We start from the raw sequence: 8,780 nt of genomic DNA, 5'->3' as shown, positions 1-8,780 counted from the left end.
AACCCATTGAGGAAATGGAAAGATCAGTTAGAGCTACTGGTCACACTGCATAAGAACTCTTCTGATTATACAGAACACAGAAAACACACACACACACACACACACACACACACACACACACACACACACACACACACACACACACAGAATGGATGAACACTGCTTTAACAGTAAGTTTTCTGGTTTGTTTTTGTTTTGACTTTAGGGCAGAGAGTGTTAAGTTTCTATGTGCCATGACAAAAGGAAAGTGAAACGTTGGTGAAGGAACGATGGTTTATAGCCTGTAGCTTTTATAACCAGTGTTAAAAACTGAAGGAACTAAGATGTTTGTGGACATTCAGAGACATTACATGTAAACATAAACAGTTAAAGGTCTGAGTGGTTTTTTTTGGTTTTGTTTTTTGATTAATTAAAAACTGTAGTTGGAGTAAATTGCAATTTTAATAGCATTTGATGAGGCACTGCATTTTAGTATTTATGTAATGCACTAGTTATATAGAGGTATTATAGATCATAGCGAAAGAACACAGGACAGGGTCATTATGTTTTCATATGGTGACATCATTACAGACACTGACTGTTCATTAGATGAACGTAACAACACAATAAAACTTGCACAAAGACACATGAAAGGCAGCATGTGATCCCTGTGTGACACACGCTCAGCAGAGAGTGTGGTGTATATAAACGGCATGGGTTAGACGTAATGTAGAGTGTAGACTTACCTTTATTGTGGTCTAAGTAGGGGATATGTTTCTTAAAAAGACACGAATCCGTGGCCCCTGTTGATAAGATTGACTCCACAAGGCGAAAGGTAACACTATAAGTAATTAAATGAACACAGTATGGAGGAGAATCAAAGTTATTTAGAAGCACGTGTGTGTGTGTGTGTGTGTGTGTGTGTGTGTGTGTGTGTGTGTGTGTGTGTGTGTGTGTGTGTGTGTGCTTCTGAAAACATCCAAAGGACAGTTCCTTTTATGGTGTAGAATTATGTGTGTGTGTGTGTGTGTGTGTGTGTGTGTGTGTGTGTGTGTGTGTGTGTGTGTGTGGCTGAAGGACTGTGTACTGAGCTCGTACCCTGAGTGTGTCCAGGCTCCATCACACACTAATCACACAGCCCTGATAAAACAACATACCCTAGCCTAAAGTCAAGAGTGCAGACGGACTCAGTCAGACTTCATCCTGAGATCTGTGTGGTCAGTATATGTAGCTATATGTTACCATTGGCAGGCGAAAATGTTTTGGCTTCTATTTAAATCTATTTATATTATTTGTATAGCAGTACAATTTAACAATAGTCATTGTCACAAAGCAGCTTTAAAGTATCAAAATTACGGAAATTTGTATGAAATGTAAGAGAGTGTGTGTGAATCAGAATGATCAGATCGTCCCTGATAAACGAGCCGAGGGTGACGGTGCTGAGGGAGAAACTTCCCGAGATGGCAATAGGAAAAAAAAACCTAAAAGGAACCAGACTCAACAGGGAACCCATCTTCATCTGGGTGATAACGGATGGCAGGGATTGATCTGCACTCATACTGTGTGTTAGGAGGCTGGAAGTTCAGTATAACAGGAGATGTGGAGAAGTTCATATGGAGTCCAGTAGCTTGGAAGTTCTGGTATTAGGACCACATCTAGCTAGAAGCAAGGTTTTGATTACAACATAAGTTTGGATGGCCTTTGTAGTTCCCCAAGTGCAACAGTAAAAGACCTCGGTGTGATTATAGATCCCAGCCTTCTGTTTAAAGCTCATGTAGATAATATTACCAGGATAGCATTCTTTCACCTCAATATTACCTATATATTGTCAAGATAAAGAATATATAGTCACCAAACAATGCATAAAAACTAGTTTATGCTTTATCACCTCTAGGTTGGACTATTGTAACGCCTTACTGTCTGGTTTTTCAGCTAGATGCATAAACAACCTTCAGCTAGTCCAGAATGCAGCAGCGAGAGTCCTCACCAGAACCAGAAGATATGAGCACATCACCCCTATCTTATCTTCACTCCATTGGCTCCCTGTGAAATTCCACATTGATTTTAAAATACTACTCTTAACGTATAAAGCATTAAATGGTTTCGCGAAAATGGAATAATCAAAGTTATGGAATAGCCTTTCAATTAATGTTCGGGACTCAGACACAGTCTCAGTGTTCAGAAACCTATTTATTTAGCCAAGCATTTTTATAAATAGATTATCCTTAGGTAAAGGAGCAGATCTGGGGGACTCATGGACGTAGAGTATTATGGTGAACTGGTATGTTTGGATGCTGTCTTCCTCACTCTCATTGATCACTCAGGTTTGTTGATGGTGAGGTGATTGGTTGCTTTACATCTCAGTTCCCCCTCATGTCTGTGTTTCCTTCTGGCTCTCCCTTTTAGTTATGCTGTCATAGTTAGTCTTCTAGACTACTTCTCTGTGTGTGTGTTCGTGTGTCTGACCTTGAAATCTCATGTCTGTATACCCTAATAATTTTTCTGACATCCATTTCCCCATTTCATGAATTTCCTATCGTACTCGTAATTTAAACACTCAGATTTGATCCTGTGCTGGGAAAACATTGAGCTTTCAACGCATCATTTGGACTTAAGTTTACTAAAGAAAGAAAAACAAATGATATACTACACTATAGAAATCTAATCCATATTGTAATTTGTAGAGACAATTCATGCTGTATATCAAATGACTAATACCTTTCTATGCAGGTGAGAATTTTCCCTACACACTTTGCATTAATGGTGTTTTATAATATACTAATGAAAGTGTTAGCTGTTCATTTATTAGTTAAGTGTAAGAGACCGAGCCATGGCAGGTTGGCGGTGCTGAGATTTGAACTTACACCTTTAGTAGACGAGTCTATTTCTGGTAATCACTGACCCACTGTGCCCAGAACTCACGCTTATAACAGGAACTAACTTGTGTCTGGGACATTCCAAACATTAAATCTAACTATACACCATTAAAATGTGTGACAGTCTTTTATTAATAATCTAAACATTGTAAATCACGCGGTAGGAGGAACAAAACACTCCAGACCATGCTGTTATATGAAAATATTCCATTACAAGGGGGAATGGTATTCAACCATCTCCTCCTGCCACATCACTAGTAAATTCTTTCCAGTACTACAATATGTAGCCAAAAAAAAACATGAAAATAATAAACCATGGAGATGGTGGACAGTCTTGTAAATTTTGTTTATTTGTCTTAATATTTCCACTTATTTTGCTTTAGAATATTCAATTCAATTCAATTCAATTTTATTTGTATAGCGCTTTTAGCAATTTTCATTGCCGCAAAGCAGCTTTACATAGTCAAAAGAATTATTTAAGTTTGTATGAAATGTGAATTTGTATGAATCAAAATGGTCAGTTTGTCCCTGGTGAGCAAGCCGAGGGCGACAGTGGCAAGGAAAAACTCCCTGAGATGGTAATAGGAAGAAACCTTGAGAGGAACCAGACTCAACAGGGAACCCATCCTCATCTGGGTGAAACAGAAAGCAGTAAATGATCTGCATTTATACAGTGTGTAGGGTGGGAGGCAGTTCAGCTATAATAGCTGATGTTAATTGATGTTAATATGGAGTCCAGGTAGTTATTGAAGACCCAGGTAGACTTGTAAGAAGTTCCAGTCATGAACTATCGAACTGTCAAGTCCCCAGAGAAACAGTTGCCAACACCAGTCAAGGCCAGAAACATTTTCTAGGTAGAGAGAATCATCCCCAGACACCAGACGCATCCCAGAGAGACACACGGGGCATCCATGTGACGAGATCTTCAGCCAGAAGCGGGGCACCAGGATGGGACAGACAGGTCCGGAGGGCAGAGGGAGTCTGGATCACTGGCAGCTCAGGAACGACATGTGTAGCTCGACAGAGAGAGAGAGAAAGAGTGAAAGGGGGAGACAGGAGGAGAGAGGAAAAAGAAAGAGGGGGGGAAAGAGAAGAAGAGGAGAGATGGCAGTTAGGTATGGTCACAGTCACACAATGTATAATGTGAATGTATATTAACTGTAGAGTGCAAGCAGAGACTCCGGCAGGACTAACTATGACAGCATAACTAAAAGGGAGAGCCAGAAGGAAACACAAACATGAGGGCTTCCTGACATGTAAAGCAAACAATCACCTCACCGTCAGCAAACCTGAGTGATCAATGAGAGTGAGGAAGACAGCATCCAAACATACCAGTTCACCATAATACTCTACGTCCATGAGTCCCCCAGATCTGCTCCTTTACCTATGGCAAATCTATTTATAAAAATGCTTGGCTAAATAAATAGGTTTTTAGCCTGGACTTAAACACTGAGACTGTGTCTGAGTCCCGAACACTATTTGGAAGACTATTCCATAACTTTGGGGCTTTATAAGAAAAAGCTCTGCCCCCAGCTGTATTTTTCATAATACGTGGTACTGACAAGCAGCCTGCATCCTTTGATCGAAGTAGGCGTGGCGGATCGTAAGACACTAGCATTTCGCTCAGGTACTGCGGCGCGAGACCATTTAATGCTGTATATGTCAAGAGTAGTATTTTAAAATCAATGCGAAATTTCACAGGGAGCCAATGGAGTGAAGATAAGATAGGGGTGATGTGCTCATATCTTCTGGTTCTGGTGAGGACTCTCGCTGCAGCATTCTGGACTAGCTGAAGCTTATTTATGCATCTAGCTGAACAACCAGACAGTAAGGCATTACAATAGTCCAACCTAGAGGTGATAAAAGCATGAACTAGTTTTTCTGCGTCGTTTAGCGACAATAAATTTCTTATTCTGGCAATATTTCTCAGGTGAAAGAATGCTATCCTGGTAATATTATCTACATGTGCTTCAAATGAAAGGCTGGAATCAATAATCACACCAAGGTCTTTCACTGTTGCATTTGATGGAACAGAAAGGCCATCTAAAGTTACGGTGTGATCTAAAATTTTACTCCTAGCTGTATGCGGTCCTATGACTAGAACTTCTGTCTTATCCGGATTTAGCAGAAGGAAGTTAATTAGCATCCAATTTCTTATGTCCTGCACACATTGCTCAATTTTAGTAAGCTGTTTTTTCTCATCAGGTTTTGCTGAGACATATAACTGTGTATCGTCAGCATAACAATGAAAACTAATACCATGCTTACGGATTATGTTGCCCAGAGGAAGCATGTAAAGGGAAAAAAGCAGTGGACCTAAAACTGAACCCTGCGGAACGCCAAACTCCACTAGAGAACATGCAGAATAATCACCATTTAAGTCTACATATTGATAACGATGGGTCAGATAGGATCTGAGCCAGGAGAGGGCTGTACCCTTAATTCCCACTACATTTTCTAATCTGTGAAGAAGAATAGCGTGATCAACAGTGTCAAAAGCTGCACTGAAGTCAAGTAATACAAGCATAGTTACACAACCCTGATCAGAGGCCAATAGAATGTCATTTACTACTTTAACGAGCGCTGTCTCTGTACTGTGATGAGGCCTAAATCCTGACTGATACAGTTCATGTATGCCATTTCTATGTATATATGAGCATAGCTGCTCCGCTACTATCTTTTCCAGGATCTTAGAGATAAAGGGGAGGTTTGATATTGGTCTGTAACTGGACAGCTGACAGGGGTCGAGGTCAGGTTTCTTAATTATTGGTTTGATAACTGCTAATTTAAAAGATTTTGGAACATATCCAATGCTGAGTGAAGAATTAATTATTCTCAACAGGGGTTCTATTATTGCTGGTACTATCTGTTTAAGAAAATGTGTCAGTACAGGATCTAATATACAGGTTGATGAATTTGAAGAAGAGATGAGTGAAATTAGTTCATTCTCTTCAAGGGGAGTAAAGTATTCTAGGTTCTGGTCTGACATGGCTAGATTAACATCTGCATCAATTACATTGTTTGGTTTCAAAACCTCAATTTTATGCCTAATATTTACAATTTTATTATTAAAAAAGTTCATGAAGTCCTCACTATTGCATGATGTTGTTGTGGAGATTTCTGCAGTGGTCTTATTTCTGGTTAATTTGGCTACAGCATTAAATAAGAATCTAGGATTATTTTTGTTATTTTCTATAAGAGTGGAGAGATATGTTGATCTAGCTACACTAAGAGATTTTCTATAGTTCAGGATGCTCTCCTTCCATGCTATTTGAAATACTAGTAATTTAGTTTGACGCCATTTACGTTCTAATTTCCGAGCGGTCTGTTTTAGAGTGCGCGTGTGATCGTTATACCAGGGAGCAAGTTTTTTATCTCTAATAATTTTTCTCTTGACTGGAGCTACATTATCTAGGGTATAGCGAAATGTCGACTCTAAATATTCAGTCGCCTGATCGAGTTCTGTGGGGTCAGACGGTGATCTAATCGTAGTTGGGAACTCTGGGAGATTACTGATAAAACTCTGTTTGGTAGTTGATGTGAATGTACGTTTCATACGGTAGCGCGGCGCTGTGTGTACATTATTATTGTGACACACTTGAATCGAGACAAGATAGTGATCTGAGATAACTTCAGATAGTGGTATTGTGAATAAATTTTTTATACTTAATCCAAATAATATTATTAAATCTAAAGTGTGACCTGCTTTATGAGTGGGTCCTACTACACACTGATTTACTCCTACCGAGTCCAGTATAGACATAAATGCAGTTCTCAGAGGGTCTTCTGGGTTTTCAAAATGAATATTAAAATCTCCAGCAATTAACACTTTGTCCACAGAAACGACTAGGTTTGAGAGGAAATCTGCAAATTCACTAAGAAATTCCGAGTACGGCCCTGGAGGTCTGTAAATGACAATTAGCGGGATCGACTGAGCTGACTTAATATAGTTAAATACACTTATGTTACTATAAAGAATTTCAAATGAATTAAATTTGTGTCTGTGTTTTTGTACAATAGTCAAATTATCATTGTGAATAACTGCGACGCCTCCTCCTCTACCAGTTAACCGAGGCTGGTGTATGTAGCTGTATCCAGGAGGACTAGCTTCATTTAGAGCTACATACTCGTCCTGTTTAATCCAGGTTTCTGTTAAACAGAGTATATCAAACTCCTGATCTGTGATAATTTCATTAACTATAACTGCTTTAGATGCGAGAGATCTAATATTTAACAGTCCTAGCTTCAGATCAGAGGTGCCGGCTGCACATTCAGTCTGATCCAAGTTTGTGGTCTTTATGCTAATTAAATTACTAAAACAGACTTTCTGAGTCTTTCTAAATTTGATTTTAGCTCGGGGAACAGACACAGTCTCAATAGAGTGAACCCTGAGTGACGACTCTATGCAGCTAGCAGATGGTTGGGTTAGCCTGTCTGTCTGCTCCCTGGCCTGGGCTCTGGATTGTCACCGATTAACTAGGCCTGATCAGTTCATCATATCAAGGTTGAATCCCAAATAGCATTAAATGGAAAGCTAGTGCACTATGTAAGGTGTAAAATCCCTTGTTCCACACACCAAGTAGTACCCTTGATCAGGGGTTAGATGCAATTCAGCATACGGACGGTTCTGATGCAGTTTGGAACGACTAAGAAGTGATTAGTACAGAGATGGTGTGTTGTTTAAGTCGACATAACGGTATTAGATGTGTGTTCTTGCTGAAAGTGTTTCTGTAACTGGTTGTGAATGTGGGTTTTGGCAGGCAGCTGCCCTCTCCTCAGCCATGTTCAATTAGTAATTTGGTAAACGTGGCCTTGAGCGTTCAACAACGATGAGACGGCCTACCTGATCACCAACAACGATGAGACGGCCTACCTGGAAGAGGTTGGAAATCTGGAGAACTGGTGCCAGAGGAACAATCTCCTCCTGAACGTCAGCAAGACCAAGGAGCTGATAGTGGACTTCAGTACAAAGCAGGTGAGGAACTACCAGACCCCCATCATCAACAGGAGCCCAGTGGAGAGAGTGGACAGCTTCAGATACCTCGGTGTTCACATCACGCAGGACCTGACATGGTCCTGTCACATCAACACCGTGATAAAAAAGGCCCGGCAGCGTCTGTACCACCTCAGACGCTTGAGAGACTTTAGACTGCCCTCCAAGGTGCTCAGGAATTTCTACTCCTGCACCATAGAGAGCATCCTGACGGGAAACATCACGACCTGGTTCGGGAACAGCACCATGCAGGACAGACGAGCTCTACAGAGGGAGGTGCGATCAGCTGAGCGCATCATCCACACCGAGCTCCCTGACCTGCACTCAATCTACACCAAGCGGTGCTGGACCAAGGCCAGGAAGGTTGTGAAGGACCTCAGCCACCCCAACAATGGACTGTTCACTCTGTTGCGGTCTGGGAAGCGATTCCGCTCCCTGAGGGCCAACACAGAGAGACTGAGGAGGAGCTTCTTCCCGCAGGCGATAAGGTCTCTCAACCACACCTCTATGCAAAACTAACACAATATTTTCACAATTCTTCACAATCAATCAATCAATCTTTACACATCCATGGACACTATGGACAACTCCACGTACATCACATCTACACTACATGTTTATGTTTACATTCTGGACCATTGCACAAAGACACTTTAATAACCATTGCACAAAGTCACTTTTTCTATGCATATTTGCACACCATTATAGTTCTATTTGTACAGTATATTTCTATTTTCAGTTTCTATTTTTAGTTCTATTTTTTCTAGTTAAATTTTATTTACATTTTTTTGTTACATATGTTATATGTTACAAAAAAAATTTTTCTCCACCTTGTAACTCTCGGATGATTTAAATACCAGGTTACACTAACGAGGGAACCTTAATCTACGCTCTGGTGATGCGTTAGCCGCTCAAGACAAGAAAAGACACAT

Source organism: Clarias gariepinus, chromosome 12, assembly GCF_024256425.1.
Source record: "Clarias gariepinus isolate MV-2021 ecotype Netherlands chromosome 12, CGAR_prim_01v2, whole genome shotgun sequence".
Lineage (NCBI taxonomy): Eukaryota > Metazoa > Chordata > Actinopteri > Siluriformes > Clariidae > Clarias > Clarias gariepinus.
Note: the sequence above shows the minus strand (reverse complement) of the source record.